The sequence below is a fragment of the Vulpes vulpes genome, chromosome 13 (genome assembly GCF_048418805.1).
Source record: "Vulpes vulpes isolate BD-2025 chromosome 13, VulVul3, whole genome shotgun sequence".
In the NCBI taxonomy this organism is placed as follows: Eukaryota; Metazoa; Chordata; class Mammalia; order Carnivora; family Canidae; genus Vulpes; species Vulpes vulpes.
The window spans coordinates 1,379,727-1,404,114 of NC_132792.1; the positions used below are offsets into that span (position 1 = coordinate 1,379,727).

The 24,388-nt window shown below is 56.6% G+C and overlaps 1 protein-coding gene across 4 annotated transcripts in view; it reads left to right on the forward strand.

The window, feature by feature from the left end:
* Positions 1-9,451: 9,451 nt before the first annotated feature.
* The window catches only part of SLC45A4 (solute carrier family 45 member 4), an 80,675-nt gene continuing 65,738 nt past the window's right edge, over positions 9,452-24,388 (forward strand). For 2 of the 4 annotated variants that reach the window (XR_011996486.1, XM_072733811.1), the window contains exon 1: positions 9,470-9,551. The gene's annotated coding sequence lies outside the window, so the exon portion shown is untranslated. Of the gene's footprint in view, positions 9,552-10,636; positions 10,812-24,388 lie in introns of those variants that run through there. The other 2 variants (XM_072733812.1, XM_072733815.1) reach the window with 2 other exon arrangements.

Below are 24,388 nucleotides of genomic sequence, written 5' to 3' on the forward strand. Positions count from 1 at the left end.
CCCCCTGCCCCCACATCCCCTCGTTCCCTGATCCTGCATTGTGCCAGGCTCAGCCCTGGCAACCCCGGGCCCCGGGGACCAATGAAGCAGGACAGAGACCATCCTGCATGGCCGAGAGGGGTGCAGGATTGGTGGCCGGGGCGAGGGCGAGGGCCCAGCAGGCAGGGCCGGGGAGAGCTGCAGCGGGGGGCCTCCTCGGGGAGTGTTCAGGGTGGGGGCAGAGGGGCACGGCCCGGCCCCCCATGGGAGACAGTCTGGCTTCGGGGTGGACATCCTTGGGGCTGTCCCTTCCCTCCTTCAGGTGTCTCCAAGTCCCCTCACCTGCGATCTTGCCTGATGCCCCCCTCGGGCTTCCCCCCACTTCTTGGTCTGCACAGAGTGTCACCACCTCACTCACCACCTGACTTGCCGAGCACGGTCTCTTCTCCCTAGGACGCGGCTTGCAGGAGGAGGGACTGTGTTGGTCTGTTTTCTCGGTGCTGCTGGCACAGCATCTGTGTCGGCGGCTGGCACAGAGTAGGTGCTCAGTCAATGGTTATTGAGTAAACAACTGTGTGGAAACACGGGGCAGCCCTTGGCACCCAGGCAGTTTTCGGGAAGGGTTGGCACGGGTGCAACTGCACCCTCGTGTGAGCATACACCCTCCCCTTGCCTCCCAGGTCCCCATCTGCAAAACGGGGACAAAACTCATCTGACCCCATTAGGGTTCCTGTGAGGTTCAGTGAGACACGGACAGAAAAATACTTTGTGAAGTGTACATTGCTCTGTAAATGGTGATTCAAGGCACAAAGCCCGGCTTTATTTTTGGTGTGCGCTGGGGGAGAGGCAGGAATTACCATGCACTTGTGTGGTCTGGAAGGCTTCCTGGAGGAGGTGCCCCAAGGAGGAGAAACAACACTGCTGGAAAGAGGAACAGTGTGAGCAAAGGCAGGAGGTCAGAGGGTCAGCCCAGGGGGTGCTGCCGTCCAAGCAGGGGTGCCAGGGAGAGTCCTGAGTCGAGGGCGGGCTGAGGGCTGCCACTGAGCTGGAGCAGCCCAGGGGCCCACTGTGCACTATTGACGTCAGCAGGTGGGGCCTAGGCCTTGGGCCGTGGGTGGGGTGGCCCCATGCATCACCTGCTTTCACCCTTCACTCCAAGAAGTTCTGCTAGACGCCCCACCCTGCCACCTGCCAGGGTAGCTGGCTCCCTGCCTCGTCTCCAGGTCACCCTGGTCATCTGGTTCCCGGCTGGGCTGAAGGGAGCCTGGCTCTACCCCCCTCCCTCCCTCACTGTGCTGGCAGGTGCACTCACAGTGCGGAGCAGATGCCGCAGCGCCTCCCCACTCTGATGGGCCAGGAGCTCCTCGCAAGCCCTCAACCTTGGGCAGAGGGCACAAGGACGCAGAGCCAGGCAGCCTGGGTTCAAGTCCCAGCTCGGTAACTTACCTGCCGTATGACAGCAGGCCTGCCACCTGACATCTCTGCGCCTCGGCTTCCTCTTCCAGCAGAAGTGCACCCAAGTGCCGTGGGCAGGGCTTGGTCGGTGCTCCGTCCCTTACAGTGCCATCCCTCATGCCCCGGGCTCTTGAGTCAAGCCAGACCTGAACTTGTGCACCCATTTTGCAGATGAGGAATCCAAGGCACAGAGCAGCAAAGAGACTCATTGGCAGTTGGGCCCAGCTGCATAATTTTTAGGCCCAGCGTCAGACGAAGAAACGGGGATCCTGGTCCATCAATAAGCTCTTAGAGATTACAAAACAGCATTTGGCAGAGCATTAAACCAAACGTGGGGCCCTTCTGAGCGAGGCGCCCCATGTGTAGCTGGCAAGGAAGGGATGAAGCTGGGGCTTGAGCCCAAGGAGGCTGGCCCCCAGCTGTCCCCACTCCAGGACTCCTGGGTCCCCTCTAAAGGAGGCCGGTGGGCCCAGGAGCCACTTCCTCCAGGAACTGCAGGTAGCATATAAGACAACCACAGAGAAGGCACAGCACAGAGACTTACCATGTGCCCTCTCCTCAGACCCTGGACAGTGGGGTGGGGTGGGGGGAACCTGCTGTCCCCTGCAGCCCATCCCCACCTGAGGCCTTCCCCCGCCCGACCCTCCTCATCTGGTCCCGGACAAGCTGGCCAGGCATTCCCTGGCACCTGCCGCTCCCAGGCTGGAAGGCCCTCCCCCATTCCGCGTGGAAACCCTGCAGGTCTGCCCTGGCTGGGAAGGTCAGTGCTGTTCTGAGGGCCACAGCTGGTTTCCCCAGGGTCACAGCCACTCACTGAGCACGGCCTGGCCTGGGTGCCCGCGAGGCCTCTGTGCAACCCTTCCTCATGCTCCTCACCGCCCTGTCCCCCAGGCACAGATGTCCTGTCCACCGCACAGATAAGGACACGAAGGCGGGGAGGGGGTGGAGTCACCCAGGACACTGGGGATGTAGGATGGCCTAGAAGAAGCCTGAACCTCTTCTTTTTTTTTTTTTTTTAAGATTTATTTATTTATTTTATGATAGACATAGAGAGAGAGAGAGAGAAGCAGAGACACAGGAGGAGGGAGAAGCAGGCTCCATGCCGGGAGCCTGACGTGGGACTCGATCCCGGGTCTCCAGGATCACACTCTGGGCCAAAGGCAGGCGCTAAACTGCTGAGCCACCCAGGGATCCCCTCCTGAACCTCTTCTGAAGACACACAGTGGCCCCAGTGTCCACATGACCCAGGTAGTTGTATCACCCTAGGTGGACATACGACCCTAGGGCGCCCTATGACCAGGCAGCCATATGACACCAGGTGATTGTATCACTCCAAGAAGCCCTATGACCTTAAGAACCCATAATGACCCCAAGAAGCCATATGACCCTGGTAAGCCGTATGACCTTGGGCAGCCATATAACTCCAGGTAACCAGATGACCCCGAGAAACCATACCTTAGAAAGCTGTATGACCCTGCATAGGCATATGACCCCAGAGAGCTGCACGACCTCGGGAAGCTGCATGACATGGAACGTCTGGAGGAGCTCAGGTGGCTGCACGACCTGGACAGCTGTATGACCCTGCATGACAGTGTGTCCCCAGGTGTCTTTACGATTCTGGGGTGCTGTATGACCCCAGACATCTCTGTGGCTCTGGGTAGCCACAGACCCCTGAGAAGCTGTGGGACCCCAGGCATGTCTACACCCCACGCAGCCTACTGCTCTCTTGCCAATTCCAGCGCCTGGAGGTCCTGTCACATAGACTTGTCCCCCTGGAACTGAGGCTACTCTGAAGGCCACTCACTGCTCAGGACACCTGGGCAGGCCTGGTCCTTTCAGGCCTCACGTCCCATCATGGGCACCTGGGGTGCTCGGCCTTGCTCTAAGGTCTGGGACCTATAGGACCCTGTGTCTCAGGAAGTCTGCACTCCACTCTGGGGGGCCCATCCTCTCCATTTTGCCTGGGGACTCACAGAGATGAGGTATTTCCCCCAAGGTCACACTGCGGGAAGTGGCAGGGCTGGAAATCTGCCCCTGGGCTCTCTGCTCTCTCCATCACACCTAAACTCCCAAGAAAGTGGGGAGCAGGGAAGGAGGGCGCCGTCAGGTAGACCGGGAGAACGAGTGGAATCAGAATACCTGCTGATAACTGAGCATGCTAATTGAAATACTGGGTTTTGCAAGAGTTTGTTTTAGAAAGTGTTATTGCTCAGGGGCGCCTGGGCGGCACAGTCGGTTAAGCATCCAACCCTTGGTTTCCAGGTCGTGATCTCAGGGTCATAAGATCGAGCCCCACGCTGAGCCCCTTGGGCTCTGCACCCAGGGCAGAGTCTGCTTCAGACTCTCCTCTCCCTCTGCCCCCCACCCCAAGCCATGCTCTCTTTTTCTCTCTCTATGAAATAAATTTTTTTATATATAAAAAAATATTTTATTTATTTAATTCAGAGAGAGAGAGAACAAGCATGAGCAGGGGGAGGGGTAGAGGGAGAAGCAGGCTCCCTGCAGAGCAGGGAGCCCAACGTGGGGCTCCATCCCGGGACCCTGAAATCCTGACCTGAGCTGAAGGCAGACGCTTCACCGACTGAGCCACCCAGGTGCCTGTCACATAAATAAATCTTTAAAAAAAAAAAAAAAAAAGTGTTATTGCTTAAAAAGGAAGGAGAGCTTTGCAAAGAATGGGAGGAAGCATCCCCTGAGGACCGCGGTCTTGGCTTCTACACTCGCTTCTGTCCGCAGGCTGCACCGGCCTCACCCCCGGGGTACACACTGCAGCCTCAGCGGAGGGCTCAGGTCAGATCTCTGAAGGGACTGGCGAGGCCTAGGAGGGGCCTGGTGCACAGTAGGCCCTCGGTGACGAGTCGGGTTGCTGTTGGTAACCACAGTGAAGCTGAGTGGTCCCAGGTAGCTGAGTTCCACACATGCCACCCCCTGCCCTGTCCAGCCCTGGGAACTTGAAGGTCACTGCTTATCGGCCACTTAGATGGCACTCACTGGCCTCTACAGATGCAAACTCATCCATTTCCAGTAACAGCCCAGTGAGGCAGGTGCTCTCCCTCTCCCCTTCGGGGGGCTAAGGACACCCAGGTCCAGTGAGCTGAGGTGACCCGTCCAAGGTCACCAGGTGGGGCCAGGATGTCAGCCCAGGCAGGCAGGGGCATGTCTGTGCTCACAACTGCCACCCTCTCCAGGTAAGGTCCATTCCACTTCGTAGGCTGAGGAGGCTTATTTACAGTGAGGTCAAAGTTCAAACCCAGGCCCTGTGACCCCCGGCCCCAAACCTTTCTGCTGATTCCCTTCCATTTCCCCAACCCTGACCTGCCCCAAATCCTGCCCTCCCAGGCCAGCACTCCTGTCCTCTCTGCCTCCCGGTGCCAGGGTCCGGGGTGCCAAAGGTTACAGGGCCCTCGTGCCTTCTGCAGGTGTCCTCAACCTGGTGGGGTCACACGATGACCATGAAAGCTCTGGAGCCATAGAGGCGTGGGACTGCGGGGAACCCCTAGAGCGCTGGGTCCGGCGTCCAGCAAGTGCCTGGCCAAGGTGGCTTCACATGGTTTCAGGATTCTGTGGACGCTGCAGTGGTTCTCCAGGGGCGCTCGTTAAGAGGTGCCTTTTCTCTCTTTCTGTCCCCGCTACCTGCAAACGTGTCTGCAGCCCCACTGTGGGCCGCCCTGGGACACAGCAATGGACCTGACCTGGTGCCAGCCCCGTGGGCAGGGCTTGCAGACTACCAGAGGGACAGACGTGCCCAATTACAGTCAGGAATGATCTATGAAGGGGCAGAGTGCCTCAGAGCTCCTGGGAGGGAGCCACTCACTCCTGTAAGGCGGGACATCCAGAGGGCTTCCTGGAGGGGGAAAATCCTGGCAAGTCTCTGAAAATGGTCAAGGTTACAATTTTATCAGTTCTTAGGCCCCGGGGGTCCATGGATGAGAAGGATACAACTCTGCTCCAAGGGACCCCAGGTGAGGTAGGGACAAGACAAGGTCGCAGAAGGGATGGAGATGTCATGCCCTGGCTTCTGGCTTCCCTCGAGTGTCCCAGGGGTCACTGTGCTGACAAATAAGGATACAGGATGGGCTCCATAATTTGTTAGAAATTAAGAATTTTTAAAGGGACACCCCGGTGGCTTAGTGGTTGAGCATCTGCGCCTTTGGCTCAGGGCATGATCCTGGAGTCCCGGGATCAAGTCCCACATCCGGCTCCCCACAGGGAGCCTGCTTCTCCCTCTGCCTGTGTCTCTGTCTCTCTGTTTCTCTCATGAATATAAATAAATACAATTTTTAAAAAAAAGAAAATTAAAAAAAAAGATTTATGTATTTTTTCAGAGAGAGAGAGGGAGAGAGAGAGAGTGTACTTGACCGGGGGGTGGGGGTGGATGGGCAGAGGGAGAAGGGAAGCAGACTCTCCACTGAGCAGGAGCCCACACATGGGGGGGGTCCATCCCCCAGATCATGACCTGAGCCAAAAGCAAGAGTCAGATGCTCAACGGACTGAGCCACCCAGGCGCCCCAGAAATTATTAAGAATTTAAAGACAGGACAGCCTGGGTGGCTCAGCAGTTCAGTGCCGCCTTCAGCCTGGGGCATGACCCTGGAGACCCAGGATCAAGTCCCACATCGGGCTCCCTGCATGGAGCCTGCTTCTCCCTCTGCCTGTGTCTCTGCCTCTCTCTCTCTCTCTCTCTCTCTCTCTCTCTCTCTGTCTCTCATAAATAAATAAAATCTTAAAAAAAAAGAAGAATTTAAAGACAGTCACAGCAGAGCTTTCAACCAGTCACAGAGTGCTTCTGAGGTTGCACACCTGTGACAGGTACGGGCCCAGGCACGCCCTGCTCTGGAGCCAGGCCAGAGTCCAGGTCTTTCTGAGTCTGGGGCAAGGGGGCTTCCTACAGGTCAAGCTCTGTCCTCAAAGGATTGGGGGGGGGGGTCTGTGGTTAAGGAGGGAGTGAGGAGAAGCTGTAGGGCTTTGCAGCCCGTCCCTCCCCCCCCAACCCCTGGCAGCTGGAGGGAAGTGGGCACGAGCTACAGACATATTTTACCCTCAGGCTGCTGTGGCAAGACTACGCAGACCAGGCAGCTCAAACATCTGACACTTAGTTCTCACACTTCTGGATGCTGGGAAATCCTAGATCAGGGTGCCCGCGTGCTTGGGTCCCGGGGACGGCCTCCTCATCCGGCCTTCCTTGGTGCAGGCACATAAAAGGATAGGAAAGGGGCTTTCTCTTGTCTCTTCTTCTTTTAAAGATTTATTTATTTATTCACGAGAGACACAGAGACACAGGCAGAGGGAGAAGCAGGCTCCATGCAGGGAGCCCGATGCTGGACTCGATCCCGGGACCCCAGGATGACGCCCTGAGCCGAAGGCAGACGCTCAACCGCTGAGCCACCCAGATGTCCCTCTCTTGTCTCTTCTTATAAGGGTCCTAATCCATCAGTAGGATTCCAGCCTCATAATCTAATAACTCCCCAAAGGTCCCCACCTCCAAATGTCAGCTGCTGACATTTGGGTGAGAGCTTCTCCATGAGTTTTAGGGGAACACAAACACGCCTTCTACAACCGACACCCTTCTTGGTAGTGGTAGCGGGACAAGGGCCCCAGCTGGCGAGGCCAGGAGGGATCTCTGGCAGAGTGGCCCTGCCCCACCCACCCTCATGCACATGTGCACGCGTGTGCACGCACAGGCATACATACCTGCGCACGCACATGTGTGGTGACCTTGCTCTCTGCCCATTCTCCGTGTCGACCTCCAGATTGTAGAAGTAAATTAATCTGATGTTTAAATTTTATTCACATGAAAGCTTGTGCAGACACCTGTGTACACGCATTTGTTTGCTTTTTCAGAAACACTGACCTCCGAGGAGCAGATCCTGTGCTGGGCTCCCCGGCAGCCGCCGCCAGCAAGCATTCCTTTATCATCTGTGCTTCCCGTTCTGCTGTAAGGATCCCTGAGATGGGAGGGCGGATGCTCTAGTCCCAGCATCTGGCAGGGCACATGGCACACAGTAGGCACTCGGTAGTCGGTTGCTGAATGAACGAAAATAAAGTAGATTTGGTAAGTAGCAGCATTTGATGTGTAGGGAATAATTAAAGTTACTAAGTCCTTACTCTGTACTCCTTACTGTACCAAGTTTTTAAAAAACGAGTCATTTAATCCCCATGACAACTTGGTGACCTAGGTGTTATTAGAAGGCTCATTTACAAATGAAGGCTCTGACAGATTAAAAAAGCTGCCCAACGTCACAGCATCTCTGGGATCGCCTCTGTCTCCATCCTCCCGCCATAGGAGCCAAAAACGCAACAGAGGAGGTAGATAGTTACGGGGCACACACCACGTCTCGGGGGCCACGCTGGGCTCCTTATGCACAGCCACTGATGTTCTTATTAACCCCTCGCTGAAGCATGACATGCACACCCATGTAACCAACCCCCACATGAAGAAAGGGCATCTTTTTTTTTTAATTTTTTTTTTAATTTTTATTTATTTATGATAGTCACAGAGAGAGAGAGAGAGGCAGAGACACAGGCAGAGGGAGAAGCAGGCTCCATGCACCGGGAGCCTGATGTGGGATTCGATCCCGGGTCTCCAGGATCGCGCCCTAGGCCAAAGGCAAGCGCCAAACCACTGCGCCACCCAGGGATCCCCAGAAAGGGCATCTTAAGCACCCCAGACACTCTTGGCTTCCCCTTCCTGGCTCTGGCACATCTCCCTTTAATGTTAACCACTATCCTGACTTCTATATGAACGTCTACCACTTTACATACATGGAACCCTATATGCTTTGGGGTCTGGCTTTTCTTTCTTCAAAATCATGGGTGAGAGTCACCCGTGCTGTATGCGGGTGTAGATTAGCCACAGCCACGCGGTCGTTCACTGCACCAACAGGAGAACGCAGTCCAGACACCTGTTCTATGGTCGATGGCCATTTGGGTCCCACCCCACGTTGGGTTATCACCAACAGTGCCGCTGCGAACAGAAGGAGGCGCACACAGGCACCCATCTCGGAAGGGGCACTGCGAGGTCCGGGGTTTGCACACCCCCGGGAGCGCGTGTGCACAGACTCGGGCAGAGGCATCATCCTGCAGCCCCACCAGCGGTGCGAGGGAGTTCCAGTGGCTCCACTTCCTCACCAACACTTGATGTCGTCGGACTTTCCCATCCTGGGTGCTCTGGAAGGTGTGCGGTGCGCCCTGCACCTCGAGACCCCTCCAGCGGCCCCTGGGGACGGATCGGTGCATTGCTCCCAGCGGTGCGGTGGTTCGTGCGCAGCCGCTTGCACCCAGGCAGGAGGGCACAGGGCCGAGGCCCATTAAATCAAACGCGTGTGCGGGTCAGGCTGCGGGCCTCGCGCTCGGCTCCCCGCCTCCGGGGTGGGGGTGGGGGCGGGGCCCGTCCTCGCGGGGGCCTGTAGCCATCGCGCACGAGGAGCGCGGCGGGATCGGGGTCCCGGGCTGGCCCGGGTCCTGCCCCGCTCCCTAGAGGGGCCGCAGGGGCGCGGGATGGGGTGCGGGGTCGGCCCACCGCCGGGCAGGGGTTCCAGGAGGGAGACCGGAGCGGGTCCGGGAGGGGCGAGGCCGCGGGGGCCGTCGGCGGGGAGGGGAGGGGGAGGGGCGCGGGCGGCGGCGCGGGCAGCCGGGGCTGGGGGCGCGCGGACGCCCCTCCCCGAGCAGGGAGGCGGGACGCGGCGAGGGGCGGGGCCGGGGGCGGGGCCCGGGCCGGCGGGGGCGGGGCCGCGCGGTGGGCGGGGCGCGCGGCGGCCAATGGGCGCGCGCGCGGCCGGCCCCGCCCCCGCCTCCCGCGGCGGCTGCTGCATAGTCATGAGCGCAGGCCGGCGCTGCGTCAGCGGAAGCGGCGCGCGGCGGCTGTTTCCGACCCGATAAAGCGGCGTTGTCCCCGCGCGCCGGCCGCAGCCTCGCAGCGCCCCGTCCGCGCCCGCGTCGCCCGCTCCCTGCCCGCCCGGCCGGCCGGCCGACCGCAGCCGCCGCCGGGCCCCGCCGCCCCGCCGCCCCGCCGCCGCCCCCGCGCCCGGGGCCCCGCGCCCCCGCCGCCTCCGCCCGGCCCGGCCCGGCCCGGCCGCCCCGCCGCGCCGCCGCCCCCGCGGCCCCGGCCGGAGGAGACAGGTGAGCGGCCGCCTCGCCCGCCCGGGCCCCACCTGGGCGCCCGCACCTGCCGCCTCCCGCCCCCGCGCGGCCCGGCCCCCAGCTCCCGGCCCGCTCCGCGCCTGCCCGCCCGGGCACCTCGTCCCCGGGGAGGGAGGGACCCCCCCCTCCTCCTCCTCCCGCCCTTCCTCCTCCCCCTCCTCCTCCTCCCCACCCGCCGGGCCCCCCTCCCCGGGCTGCACCTGCCGGAGCCTCCCGCCCCCCCCTCCCCGCTCGCTCACGCTTCTCCGCCGGGAGGGGAGCCTCGCGCCCTTGCCCCGGCCCCGCCCCCGCCGCTGCCCCGCCGGCCTGACCTCCATCCGTCCGTCCATCCGTCCATCCGTCCATCCGTCCATCTCCCGACTTCTGAGAGTCCTGCCCCCCCGCCCCCCGCACACGCACACCCTCCGCACGCCCATCCAGTACTGCACACCTCGGCTCCCAGCTGCCCCCCCCCCCCCCCCCCGGGCCGTGCCTGTGTGTCTGTGTGTCTGTCCTACGGGCATGGCCCCCAGTCCGTCCCTGGGAAGGCACCTTGAGCCCCCGTGGCCAGGCTGGTGCCTGCAGGACACGGGCCAGTGCATCCGTGCATCCAGGTTGGAGCCCCTGCCCTGCACCTTTCTCTGCATCTCAGCCCCGTTTTCCCTTTACCCCCCCCCCCCCCAGCAGAGCAGCTCCTCCTCCTCCTGGAGCTCTCGAATTTAACCCATTCCTCCCTAAGGTGTGCTGCTCTTATTGGGGAGCACTTTGGCTTTTCCAAGGGAGACCTATCAATATGGGGGGGCCGGCGGGTGGTTTGGAAAAAGCCCAGCCCTCTGGGTGAGGTTATCTGTAAAGATTCTAGAAAGTGGTGGGGTGCGGGGGGAGGGGCAGGGTTGCTAGGGAGAAGTAGGAAGGGGCCCTGGGATCTCCCGGGGAGAGTGTTTTGTTTTTCCAACGGGGGCGCTGATGGGTCAGAGCGAGCCACCCAGCCCCTTCGGGTACCTCCGCCAACTCCTGCAAAAGGGGCCTTGGTGCTTGTGGTTATTGGGGCGTCTCCTCGCCCTAGGCTCTGGGAAGGGAGTGGGGTTTGGAGGATGAGTGACTGAAGCAGTTGTTGTGGGGTCAAGTGATTGTGAGAATCGAAGCCTGTTTCTGCTGGAGAAACCCAGGTCGGATCTTGCCAGGGGTCTGTGTATGTGCCCCGCACTTTCCTTCTCTACGACCGTCTCACTCCCCGGCCACGGACAGACAGACAGACAGGTAGGGCGTGGGTCAGTCTGTCCTCTCTATCATTTTGTGCTTGGAGAGAAAAGGGAAGAAAACGAAAAGCCGGAAGGATCGGTTTATTGATTAAGAGGTGTAGTAGGTGGTTGGGTATCAGAAACTGTAATCCCTGACCTCCTTTAAAAAAATATGAGTAATTTCCTTGCTCTTCTTCTAGATCCGAATTAAGTATGAACAGAGTTTATTTAAGGCTTGGGGAGGAGATTTTTGCAGAATCCGCCTGAAGTTGAGTAGTGGCAGCATCTGTAGCCTGGAGCTCTGCAGGCCCCAGGTGGAAAGACCCAGGCTTGATCAAGATCTCAAGTGCTCTCGGGTGAGAGGGTGGGGAAATAGATGGTCTTAAAAATCAGGAATTTCAGTCGCATGCAGGCTAATTGTTTTTATGGGCAGCAGCTGTAAAGGAAAGGCGTGGATCTTTTGAGATGCATTTGGAATGCATATTAGGTATTTAGTGGTGGTTTTTCGTGGCCAGGGTGCCCCCCGGGGGAGGCTGCCCACCCGCTCGGTGGGGGTGGTGGTGGCGAGCGAAGTGCCTGCTTCCGTTGCAGACCGGAGTGTTGCAGCCTTGGCCCCTGTCGCATCGTGGGGAAAGCGGAGCAGAGATTGGACTGGGTGAGCTCCAAGGTGGCCTGCAGCTTTCAACATCCTGGGGCTCTTTCTGTTCTTCAACTTTGCTTATTGGAGAGGAGGGGAGCTGGGAAGGGGCGGGAGGAGCCTGGGAAAGGGGCCCTGCCCTCTCCGAGCCCGGAGATCCCTCCCTGCAGGTCTGCAGGGGAGGAGGGGCTGCGGCAGCGGCAGCTCCCCCATCCCCGGTGGAGGAAAGGAGTCCAGGAAGGTATTTTGGTCAGCGATTAGGCTGCTTGATGCCGGACTGGTTTTATCTGTGTTGTCAGAGGGATGGCGGGGAGAAGCGCGGGGGGCTGCGCCGGGGTCTGGGCTCTGCTGTTTCTCCCCGTCTCCGGGGTCCCTGTCCCCCATCTGCACCCTGTGCCCCGTCTCCCGTCTGCTCGGCCCTCGAGCCCCCGGAGCCCAGCCCCGCGGAGCCGTTAGGGGTGCTTCTCGCGGCCTGGCGCGGGGTGAGGCGGCTGGCGAGCGCCGTAGGTGGCAGACAGCCCCAAATTGCGGTGCCCTCCTCGGGAACACCCCTGGCAGAGCCCCGTCTGTGATTTGTGGAGCTGGAATGCGCTGGAAGCCGTGTTCCCGGGGAGGGTGCTGCTCCGCGGCTGTGGCCTCTGGCTCCCCAGATTTCTGTCACAACACACTTGTGTTGATGAAGGTGCATTCAGTGAAGCCCCATTAGGAGGGCTCTGCCTCCGCTCCGAGCCAGGAAACCCGAGAGCCTTTCGCTGTGCGGAGTGGAAATCTGACCAGAGGGAAAACGCCGCCCAGATGCAGAGCAGCCACCGGGAAGGGAGGGGGTGGGAGAGGACCCCGGAGCCCCAGCAGCCAGTGTCCGCGGCGGGGGGGCGGGGGGGCTCACCGGCCGGAGCCTGGCCCGTCGCACCTCCCCCACGGGCGCCCACACAAGGCCCCCTTGTTTAGATTAGCTTAATCACCCCACCAAAATCAATGAACAAGGATCTTTTTAAACGTGGAACTTTCAAAATGTGCTTGGAGTGGCTTTTTTTTTTTTTTTCATTAAAGGTATCAAATGCTAAGCCTTTGTGAAATACGGCACTTGGAGGGAACTGGGGGATTGTGGATCTTTTCACTGTGTGCGCGCAAAGGAAGCTTCCCGGCCCTAAATCAGGAGGAGGTTTGCCAAAAGTCCGACTTGACCAGTCTGCACGAGAGCGAGTTCCTTCCACCCCGCTGCCGGTGGGGTAGCGGGGACACTGGAAACATTTAGTGGGGGCCTGACGGCGTCTGTGAGCCTCCTTCCCTGGCAAGTGACTTTTAGAGGAGACATTTTAAGAAGATTAAAACGTCCACAGACTTCGAGGGCAACAGCGTAATCCACTTAGTGTTTTCATGTCACGAATGGAGCTCCTTTGAAGCCCGGCGTTCCTGCAGGGGCCCTCGGCCGCAGCCCGGGACGGGGGGACTGGGGGACCGGTGGCGTTCCCCCCTTCGCCAGTGGGCAGGCAGCGTGAGGGAGGCTGTGGGAAAGGACACAGACCCACGGAGTTGGGACAGGGGGGCTCAGAGCTCTGTTGTGCTGATTTGGGGCCTCAGGTGAGCGGTGGACTCTAGGGGACCCCCAGGAGGGTGCGCCTTGGGCTAGGCCTGGGGGTGCCGCTCCCCTCCCCAGGTGGGGTGCCACCGCCCCTGCCACTGGAGGGGTTTGCAGAGCCCTTTCTAGTTACCGAGAGCAGGGCTCCCTTGCCCTCCCACCTCTGCTTGGCCCGAAGCCCAGGTGAGGGAAGCATTGTTCAGACCGAGGTCGTTGGGGTTTTCATCCTCCCAAACCTGTTGAAGGATTTTGCTGGCGGGAGAGGAAAACTGCATTCCTGAACCCGTGCCCGGGGGGTGCTTGCTTTTGCTGCATTCAAAAAAGTACCTCCTGACCTGGGGTTCCGCAGTGCGGCTGCTTCTCCGAGGTTTTGCTTTTGAGGGGGGGTTGCCTGAGGGTCTCTCCCCGGGGTTCTGCCTCTGAATCTGGAGCCAGATGAATTGGCCACCGAATGCTTCCCGTTGTAAAGACAGGATACAGAGCAGACCCTCAGACCGGCCGACCGGGAGGAGGAGCTGGGACAGCGTGGTTTATGTGGTCCAGATGTGTAGTGGTCACTGTACTTGACATAAAATCTTATCTCCGTTTTGAGCGATCGGTTGGACATTGCAAGGCCAGAAAGCAGCAAATACTCTGCCTCTCGTTGCCAACATTTTAGTCATCGTTGTAGGAAAATCTATTTACCCAAAAGAGTATGATTTTTGCTTTAAAATGGGAAGGAAATATTTTTCCACCAATTATTTTGAGGGAGGGGTTTTGCTGGTTTTACACCAAGAGTCTTGATCCAGGGTTCGCTGGACATACTAAGGCGGGGGGCGGGGAGCACATTCTTCACGACTGGTTAGATGACGGGTCTTTGAGAGTTTTATTGCCGAGATCTTCAGGCGTTTCTGCTCATGTTCTGTAAAATGACTCTGGGAACTGGGTGCATTTCTAAGCGGACATTGAGCTTATTGCTGATTTTAAGTAGCTGAGAATTGGATGTAATTTCTGGTGTAGTGTACACGTGGACATAGACGTTCGCGATTAGACCGCTCTTGGAAAGGATCCGGTTCGAGTAAGTACACTACTGATTTGATAAACCACTAATCACCCTTTGAAAAATGAGCATGTTAACGGTTGTAACATGTGCATCTTTTTTTTTTTTTTTTTTCCTTCAACTTGTATCGCTCCATTTTCCCCTCTTGGACTTTTAGCCTAACATCACACGTCAGAGTCTTTCATTGATCTTCACACTCGTGACACAAGTGTGTATAAATCGGAGTTTAAGCCGTTTCTGTGGTCGTAAGGCTGGCTGTGTTAACCCCACCCAGAAGCACTTTGTGTCATTGTAATTATCAATACAGAATTGATCTCAGAAGCATGCGTGTGTCTTTGATCTTCATGATTACTAAATGCACAAAATAAAAATACGTTGGAGCGGCATGTCTTAAAGAGCTGAGTGGGGGCGCAGCTAAAGGAATTAGGGATCTGCCCTTGTTGCTGGAACATTCCCTGAGAGGAATGCCTCCTGCTGGTGGGGCAGGAAGGGAAAATGAAGGCTGAGGCTTCCCCCACTGGCCACAGCTCAGCCAGTCGTGTCTGGGACCTAGAGATCGAGAAATTCGGTCTCTCAAAGGCATCCCACCTGGAAACCCACCCCAAAAGTGCTTCTGCTGAGTTGTGTCACTGCGCCCAGTGGGTGGAGCGGTAAAGAGCATTTGCCACTTCGTTAAATTATGACATTAAATGCTGACCCAGGTTTACTATTTAATTGCATGTTTCCTAGACTTTGGTGGTTAAAGGTCAGAAGATGATGCATCTCAGGAACATGTATGTTTCAGCCAGGGGGCATTGACTTTTTATTTGGTCGGATTAAAATTTAAGCCCATGGTATTGTGCCTTGAGTTACATTTTAATTTTCCAGAAAGATGTGTTAGAAGCAGAAAAGACTGCTTGGCTGGGTGTTGGATTCCGAAGAGGTTTTTGTCAAGCAGGAATCCGGTGAGCCTGCTGTGCTGGTCTCCTTTCTGGAAGCTTTTTCGAAGCAATAGTCAGTGTGTTCTGGGAGGAGGAGAAGGGTGTGTTGTTGGCTTTCCTCTACTAGGGTGAGGGCTCTTGGGGTGGGTGAGAGGCTCCTGGGCTTGCAGAGGCGCCTGCCTGCTTGGGGTTTGCAGAGGTGGGGCCTCTCTCCCTGAGAAGCCTGGATGTGTACCCGAGAACTTCCTCAGACTCAGACTGTTTGAAAGCCCTGGGCTGGTCCTCTCTCAGGCGAGCTGGAGATGCTCTCAAAGCATAAGCGTTTACTGTTGTCAGCCCAGAAACAGAAAGTGCCTTGGATGGAGAACTGTAGAACTTTGTATTACCCGGTGGTTTTATGATGCACAGGGAGGCTGCAAGTAACAAGGGGTCTCTGGCTTCATCCAGCTTCGTAGGGGAAGAAGGGAAGCCACTGGCCCAGCTCCTGGGATTTTGTGTGCTGACCCCAAGTTTTATCTGTCTTCTGTCCTCGGGGCCGGCTGTGAAAGAATGCACTTAAGAATGCCTCACCACGAATTTGGATTTGTAAATATTTGGGGACAAGTCAGGTCCTTAGATTGTGAGGCACTACCTTTGTTCCTAGAGTTAGGTAGAGATAGGAGCTAGTTCCAAGATCAGGTTCTAGGAGCCCTGTGGTTTCCCCTGACCCACCCTGGTGGGGAACAGGGTGGGACAGACCTCCTGTGGACCCTCCATTGATCTCTCAAGCACAGACCCTTATTTACACTTTATTAACATTTGGGGCCTTGATACTGGAATCAAGCTTTCAGGCTCCTAAAACAAAGGCTTGGGCTGCTGAAGGTGAACAGGGGCGCCCAGGTGACCCCGCACAGAGGGGTTCAGTTCTAGAAACCCTGCAATCACCTGGGGCCCCGATTCAGATGCCAGTCTGCTCCCAGGCAGTCACACTGTGCAGAGCTGGAATAACAGGCACTGGTAGTGGTTCTTCGAGCGCCTTCTCTAAAACCCTTTGCAGTAGAAGTTCAGAGGACAAAATCCTCCCCATCAGGCCCTGCACACCACCACCCTCTGCTGGATGGAGCCCGAGCTTCTGGGCGGCCTCTCCGTCGTCCTTCAGCACTCGGGTGTGAGGGAGCTCAGATCTGGTGCAGGATGGATTCTAGAAGTGAAGCCATGGGGTATGGAGTTGCAGCCTGAAGCTGCCTGGTTGTTTGCTTTACCAGCATGGGCCCCGGCGAGCCTAGTGGGACAGGGAAGCTGAACGAAAGCTCAGAACTGTTTCAGACGTGTCTAGCTCATCCTTGAATTATTCAGATGTCTAAAGTGTTTTTTTAATTCTTAAGGGGGAAGGGAGAGGGGCCCTGCACCTTTTATTCAGCAGAAATGTCGTAGAGCCTGGCGTCCTGTGGGGTGCAGGGACCATTTACATCCCCAGCTGGGCCATCCCTGGCTTTGTGACCTTGGCCCAGAAGCAACCCACTGCTCTGAGCTTCAATTTCTGTGTTATAATCTGGGAAGCATAATGAGTATTTGTTCCTGGCAAGTAGCAGACCCTGAGAAATGATCCAGGAGGCCAAGTCCTGTGCAGAACACTCAGCCTCATTCTCTGCACAACCCAGTGATGGCTGCCTGTTATTACCTGCCCTTTACAGGGAGGAAAAGGAGGCACAGAGATGTTAACTAACTTACTTGTCCAAAGCCACACACAGTACGTGGCTGAGCCTGGAGGTGAGCCCTGGGACCCACGCATGGGGCACCGGGGCCCAGAGGTGTGGCACGCCTCCACCCGTATGGAAAGCTGGGCTTACAGGTGTGTCGAGAGTCTCTGTTTTTGCAGTTTGCGGTATCAGTGTTTTGTCTTGGCTTAGTGCATATGAAATACCGGTGATGATGTTTAACAGAAATCAGATGCAAAATGAAATTGGGACCGTGTATTCAAGTGAACTAGTTGCTTGAACTAAGTAAGAAGAGACCGTGCTTTCTGCACCATCCCGGAAGACGCAGGTGAATGGAAGCTTCCATGGGGGGGGGGGGGGGGGCGGTTACCAGGTTACCAGTCCTCGGTTAATTCCTGACCATTTGAGCAACCTCTGCAGAAGGGAGGCTGTGTGTGCACCGATAAGAGTCCTGCCGATGGTGTCAGTTTGTGGCTGCAAAGTTCAAATAGGTTTTTGATGAAATCTTGTGGCTCTGTGGGAGAGAGGGAGCCAAGTAGATGCAGGCCGTGGTTTCTGCCTGCGTTTGATATGGTTTTGGAAAAGGCTTGACAATTTTAATATGGATTTCCTCGTGATCCCCTCAGAACCTTGTCTTCCTGGCGTTTTATTCTTGCCCACAGTTCTGCCTCGGCTCGGAGCCCTTCGGATGTGGACTGGGATCGCAGGCCTGCCTCCCCGCAGCACCGCCCGCTCCCCGCCAGATGGCTGGCTGTGAGGCTGTGGGCTGGTCCTCGCCGCTCTGCGGTATCCCTTCCCCGTGCGGTGGGGGTCTGGGGTGCCCTTGGCTTGAATGACCCAGTTGGGGGCAGGGGACAGCTGTGATGTTCACACTTTGTAAAACACCAAATGGATTGTACGGGGAAGAATCTGGACTTACTGAGGCCATCGCTGAGCAGAGCATGTTTCCAGTAGAGTGTGGTAAGCATGGGGGGTGGGGGTGGGGGAGTCCTATCTGGTTAACTGAGTCACCATTAGACCCCAGAGGCCCCGCACTGTGAGTGCTGTCGGGCTGGGCCTCCTCTGGCCCCTCTGGGTGTTGGTGGAGTCCTCATAGCCCCACGGCAATCCCGTGGGTGTCTTGGTCTCAGATGGGCACCTGCGAATAGCAGCCATGGGCCAGGTTCTGTTGTCAGGTGCCACCGTGATTCACAGTTGACTTCGGGATTTCTCTGACTGCTCTGCATGGAAGCAGTGGTATCCACATTTTATAGGTGAGAAAATCGGTGCCTGGAGGTCTTCTGGGCCCTGCCTGGGATTTTCTGACCGAATGCTCTGCTAGGAGACGTACGAGGGACAGTGGGAGATGCTTAAGGAGTTTTAGCCTAAGCAGAGAGGGGCCAGCTGAAGATTAGTATGTAGACAAGAGTGATGATGAAGTGCTCTTCCAACGCGAAAGATATCTAGTACCATCCATCCTCAGGCAGGGCTCCTCAGGGAGGGCTTCTTGGGAGTGGAGGCCCATTTAACTGGCTTAGGGAGAAACAAACCTCGATCCCAGGGCCTGAGGATGTGGTTCCTGCTTTGGCCTTGACGGGCTGGTGGCCTGCACTGTTGGGGAGTGGCAAGGGCTCGGGGCCAGGGCTGGACTGCGAGGGCCCCCGATGCCCTGCTGGCTGGTGTGGAGTCCTTGGACCTCTCTCAGAGCCGTTCAGTTTAGGAGATGCGTCCCAGCTCAGTGCCTAGGCTGTATGTGGTGAGTGGCACCCGCGTGAGTGCCCTGGCAGCTTGTGGTTTGCTCGGTGGGACGAAGACCCCCTTCTGCGCTTCCTACACCAGGTACACGCGGCTGCAGGTAGACCGCTGCCAGAGTGTGCCCTGCCCCTTTCCCAGCCTCACGGGGGCGGGGGGGAGGGGGGCTGTGGAGCTGCTGCGGCTGGTCGAAGCCTGTGCAGCACCCACCCTTCTGGACACCTGCGGGGCTACTCATGGAAGATGGGTGCTCTGGACCAGCTGTTTTTGCATTCCGCTGCAAGATACCAGGTGGAAGGGGCCCAAGGAAGTGTTCCATTGGGCCTGACTTCTGAGGTCCTGTAGTTTTCACACACGGCTTCTGATAACTCAACCGCAGAGCTGTTTTAAGTTTAAATGTTATCTCCATTTTTAAAATGAGATCTCCTTGTCTTTATTGATGGGATCAAGGGACTGGCTGCTGGTCAGACACTTGGAAGGCCGTGCCCCTAGGAATTCGGGCTATGTGCCCTTGGACCGTACCTACCAGCTGGTTTGCGGGGGAGCAGCTGAGGCCAGGAGCAGCAAGGAGGCCAGGGCCACCGGAGACTGGACCCTGAGGGCTGCCTCCCTCAGGCACTCTGGGCCTTGAGAATCACTTATTAACCTGTGAGCCCCAGGACCTCCACCCAGAAACAGGAAGAGGGTCATGGGCCTGTGGCCTAGGCTGCCGGAAGACCAGAGGGGCTTGGAGTGTCTGAAAGCCCCATGAGCACCTGCATGCCTCCCATAGCAGGTTCACAGTCCGTGGCCCGAGTTTCCTGGCACTTTGTGGGGGTGCAGTAACCAGGTCACTGTCTTCACAGTGCGCAGCTCATTCGCATAAGCCCGGGCCCACATTTCCAGTTGACATGGGGGGGGTGCCTTTGGGTTCCATTTCTTTGCATTGTCCCCAAGGAACTGCGCATACGGGTGTCTCCTACCCATTTCAGTGACTCCTAGGTAGTTGGGGCCCTTAGGGCGTCCAGGTCTCTGGTTTGGAGTGTCTGGAATCCGCTTACCCATCTTACCTTGCCTCTGAGAATCCCTTTTGAGACTGATGGTTCTCATCTTGATTTGATAACTCGAGAATCACCTTCTTAAAGAGTCACTCCTTTATAACTCCACAGAGGTTTTGGGGTTACTGTTGCCAGCTTCTGCCCCTGTGGTGACTGCGCATGTGTGTCCACGTCATGGAGGGACATCGGCCACTGTATGTATCATGTCCTGTTTGCAGGAAGAAGATGGGCATCGCAACTAGAATGGTGACTGTTAGGGCCAAACAGGGGTGGGCAGGTTAAGGACACCAGCAAGGAAGGTGACACCCCACGCTGGGCCCAGGGGCTTGTGAGAGAGGGGGCCTGCAGGAGAGAGGAATGGCCTTCTGTCGAGGGGCCTGGTCAACTAGTGGTGAGCCTGGGAGGCCAGGGCCTGCTTTTCACTGCACGTGTCCCTGTGTCCTGCTTGGTTGCGGTGGTGGGGGAGGCATGGATGTGTAACCTGGCCCCGGGCATGGTTCCCTGCTTCGTGGGAGCTGATGCCTATGGGTTTATAGTAACTTGGGATCTTGGTAAGGGGGGTGGAAGGAAGGAACTCGGTTGGCCAGCTTAGCTGAGAAACCCAGGCCGAGTGGGCTTTGGTAGGTCCAGATGCCGCTGTGACCATGCTGCTGGGCCACGTTCTTTTTTCCTGGGCTTGGCTGGTTTCCAGTTGTCGGCCGGGTGGCCTTGAAGCAACTTGAGGGCAGTCTGGACCTCTCTGTGTGTGTACAGGGGGAGCACAGTGAGCAGATGGATGAGGGAGGAGGGCCCTGGTTAGATGGGGTGTCTGTGAACTGTGGTCCCACTGCCCAGTGTCTGGTGACACTGGCAGCTAGCTCTCAAGCCAGACACAGCGGAAGGAGCACAGCTGTGCTCTGGATCTGAGGGAGAGAGGCGATGCCCGGACCCCTAGTCTAAATGCAACATGCATGCGATCCATGCAGATCACATGAAGGTTTTATGTGGAGCCTGGCTCATGTTTTGGTTATGAAACGTGAGAGCGGTGGTTCTGCTTGCTGGCCTGGTTTACCTTGTCCAGTCTTTACCTGGCTCTGTCTGTCCTGGGTTACTTTTCAGGATGAATGAGCTACCAGTGTATACGGGAGGTTCAAAACAAGCTCATCATCACCCTCACGAGCCAAGTACATAACATTTATTTATCCAGGACTCCCCACTCCAGACGCTGTGGCCTGACTGTTGGAGAGAATGACAGCCGTTTTACTTGCAATGGTTCATACTTTTGTCCATTCCTTTAGGATGGGTTCTAGAAATTGTGGTTTGGCCTTTCTGATGTCCCCAAATGTTGGATGAGCTCTAGAAAATTCTCAGCTCTGGCCCTTACAGTTTTTTCCTAAATTTGGAATTTGTCTTTCTAGTTTTGTTTTTATCTGCCCTTGTCCTCCCCACTTGTATGAACCTAAACTGTCCAACTGAATTCTGAAGGAAACTCTAAAAGGGAGGGCTGGCTTTTAAAAATCAGGAAAAGCTGATGCAGTAACTGTCACAGCAAAAATATTTTTAACCAGCTGTATGACCATGGATACTTCCCATTTCTAACTGGGGTAGTGCTTAACCTTTTTTGGGTCAGGGATTCCTTCAAAAATCTGAAAGTTGGACCTTTCCCACAAAAATGCCAAAAGACACCATTTAGTGTATACTTTCTGGGTCTCCACACCCATCCAGGGATGAGCCTTCTCCGCACCCCATCTCTGGACTTCAGCTACCGAAGCCCCGTTCTGGAGCCAGGGCTGCAGACTCTGCAGGGCTGCTTGGTGGGTCTGAAATCCCGGGGGGGGGGGGGGGGGGCGCCGCTTGGCCGGCCATCCACCTGAGACCTGCATTTGTTGGCTCCGGAAGCAGGCAGGCTGGCGCTGGCCTTGGGCTGGTCTCTCCCCCTAAGGAGTGTGCTGGAGATAACCCCCAGGGGTGGTAGTTGGCTGTGCTGTGACGAGTGGGTGCTGAGTGGCAGCACCCGGGGACTCTGAGCACGGTCTCGTGCACTCCCGAGTGTCTGAGGTCCGAGTGTCTGAGGTCCGGTATGGCATTTGGCCCCCCGGAGTGGCTGTTGGAATCTGCTCTGATGGTGACATTGGGATGCTCCAGTTTACTTTGTGGGGAAATATAGGGTAGTTAAAATTAGCAGCGAGAGAGTCAAGTCAAGGTTGTCTAAAAGAATTAAGCAATGCCCCATTGCGATAGGACTGGGGAGCGGCTGGGTGGGATTCCTCACCCCAGGCCGAGCCCCGGTGGAAGGGTCAGGCTTGCAGCAGCACGTGGGACCTGGGAGAGGAGCCACCTGCTTAGACCTCTGCGTTCACCCCGTGGCCAGCTGTGCACTGTGGCATAGAGAGTGCCCTGGACTTAAAAATACAAATTCATTGGACGTCTTAAGATGTTGGGTTGTAATGTAGTATATACACTCTAATTATTAGGTAAAGTTACAACGTCTGTTTTTATTTAACTATATGATACAACGTACTCTATATAATAGACACAGTCATGGGGTGCTGTTGTGTCTGATGCATTGTAATCCTGTATCATACAGCATAAGGTCTCATCATAACCTAGATTTTGCTTAATTAAAGTTCTTGGTGGGGAGGACATCTGGCTGCCTGGGTTCAAGTTCTCCACTAGCTCATTTTCTTTTTTCTTTCTCTCTGGCACTCACTCTCCCAAATCTTTAAAAAGAGAGCGAGAGGGATCCCCCCTGGGTGGCTCAGTGGTTTAGCGCCTGCCTTTGGCCCAGGGTGTGATCCTGGAGTCCTGGGATCGAGTCCCACATCGGGCTCCTGGCATGACTTCTCCCTCTGCCTGTGTCTCTGCCTCTCTCTCTATGTCTATCATGAATAAATAAATAAAATCTAAAAAAATAAAATAAAAAAAAATAAAATAAAGATTGCTTTAAAAAAAGAGAGAATGAATGGGGGAGGGGCAGAGGGAGAGGTTGCAGCAGACCCCCCACCTAGCAGGGAGCCTGACATGCCGCCCCATCCCAGGACTCAGACGGTGACCCGAGAGGAAGGCAGATGCTTCACCCCACAACTAGCTCATTTTCACTGACTTGAGGGACAGTGTGGTTCACAGGAGGACTGTGATGCAGAGTCTGAGCCTGCACCACCAGGAATTCTCAGGACGCTTCCTTGTGCCCTGGGCCTGGTGGGCAGAGAAGGTTTCTTGGCTGGCTCCTGGTTCACAGGAGTTCTGGGGTCAGTGAGGGACCTGGTTTGCCCTGAGTCCCTGCTGGGCTGGAAAACCCAGGTCTGATGGTTTTCTCTGCAGAGGCCACAGCCACTGGGGACCCTGCAAGGCTCTAGCATGTGGCCACTCTCCTCTCCTCTGTTTTCTCTCTCCCATGGGGGCAGCCAGCTTCTTGGCAGAACAGGCTAGCTCTTTTTTTTTTTTTTTTTTTTTTTTTTTTTAAGATTTTAAAAATTATGAGAGAGACAGTGAGTGAGAGGCAGAGACTTAGAGGGAGAAGCAGGCTCCATGCAGGGAGCCTGATGTGGGATTCGATCCTGGAACTCTGAGGTCATGCCCTGGGCTGAAGGCAAACGCTCAACCGCTGAGCTACCCAGGCGTCCCAGGCTAGCTCTTCTAAGCTGGGAAGAGCCCAGAGTCCCAACTGTTTGTAAAATCAAGGTTTCGTATTCTTTAATCAAATAAGGAGAATGTGGCTTTAGTATGATCAGTTACTGATCATAGCAATCTGCTAACCCCATCTGTGGCCCTAAAGATTAGAATCCTATCTTAATGGGAAGCCACGAGTCAAATGTCGTGTGTGTGACTTTACACATTACTCTAATGGTCATCTATTATATATGGGAGGTGAAGTGTAGGATTCTTTTACTGATTTATTTTTTATGTATTTACTTTTTTAAAAGTAATCTCTGCACCCAACTTTGGGCTTGAACTCCCCACCCCGAAATTACGAGTCCCAAGCCCTACCGACTGAGCCAATCAGGTGCCCCAGGAAGGATTGTTTATTTCTTCTTAGGGAGCTTGCCTGGGTGGGGGGGAGGGGGAAGGGGCAGAGGGAGAGTCTTAAGCAGGCTCCGCCCTGAGCCCAGAGACCTCACAACCCTGAGATCATGACCTGAGCCAAAATCAGGCATTGGACGCTTAACTGAGCCAGCCAGGCGCCCCAGTAAAGGCCTGTGTTAAACTGTTTTTGTTCAGGCCTGGTTTTAATTTCTTGAGTTAAACAAACACGGTCCTCTTTAGAGCCACACCTCCCACCGACAGCTGCTCTGCCCCTTCCAGGTGTGTGTGTGTGCCCCGGTGTGTGCGGGTGCCCCCGTGTGCACGCGTGCTCCTTCCCTCGGGTCAGCGCAGCCCCGGCTGCATCTCCAGGCTGCGGACCAGGCAGTTCCGGGTGCCCGTGTTGAGCTGCTGACCTCATAGCTCTGTTGGGACAGGGAGGGTTCCCTCCAGAAGTGAAGACCAGGACAGGGCTCCTGCATGTCCCCTGATCCCTCCGCCTTTCCCAGCCTGGCAGTGACCTGGCACTGGGAGGAAGCGCCGTGTCCGCCGTGTGCCGGCCGCGCTTCCAGTCCCGCATCCTCTGCGCTGGACTTGGTGCTGCGGTTCCCCCTTCTGTAAGTGGGGCTAATGCTAGGATCCCCTGTGTCGGGGTGTTGGAGGGTTTGGTGCGTGCGTGAGCACGCGCATGTAGCATCTGGAGTCGGGATCGGCTCCTGGAAGGACTCTCAGACTTGCAGCTAGTGAAGCCCCCACGCGAAGCCGTTTGAAGGTGACGGTCTGCAGAGAGACTCTGCGGTTCCCGGGAGAAAGGGGGTGAGACCACGGGCGCGGGGAGACTGGAGGCGGCCCACCCCTGTGCTGGAGGGGCAGGGCCAGGCTGGGCTGCGGGAGGCTGCTTGTCCTGGCAGGTGCAGCGGGATCGGGAGGGTGGTGAACAGACGAGGCCGTGCGAGA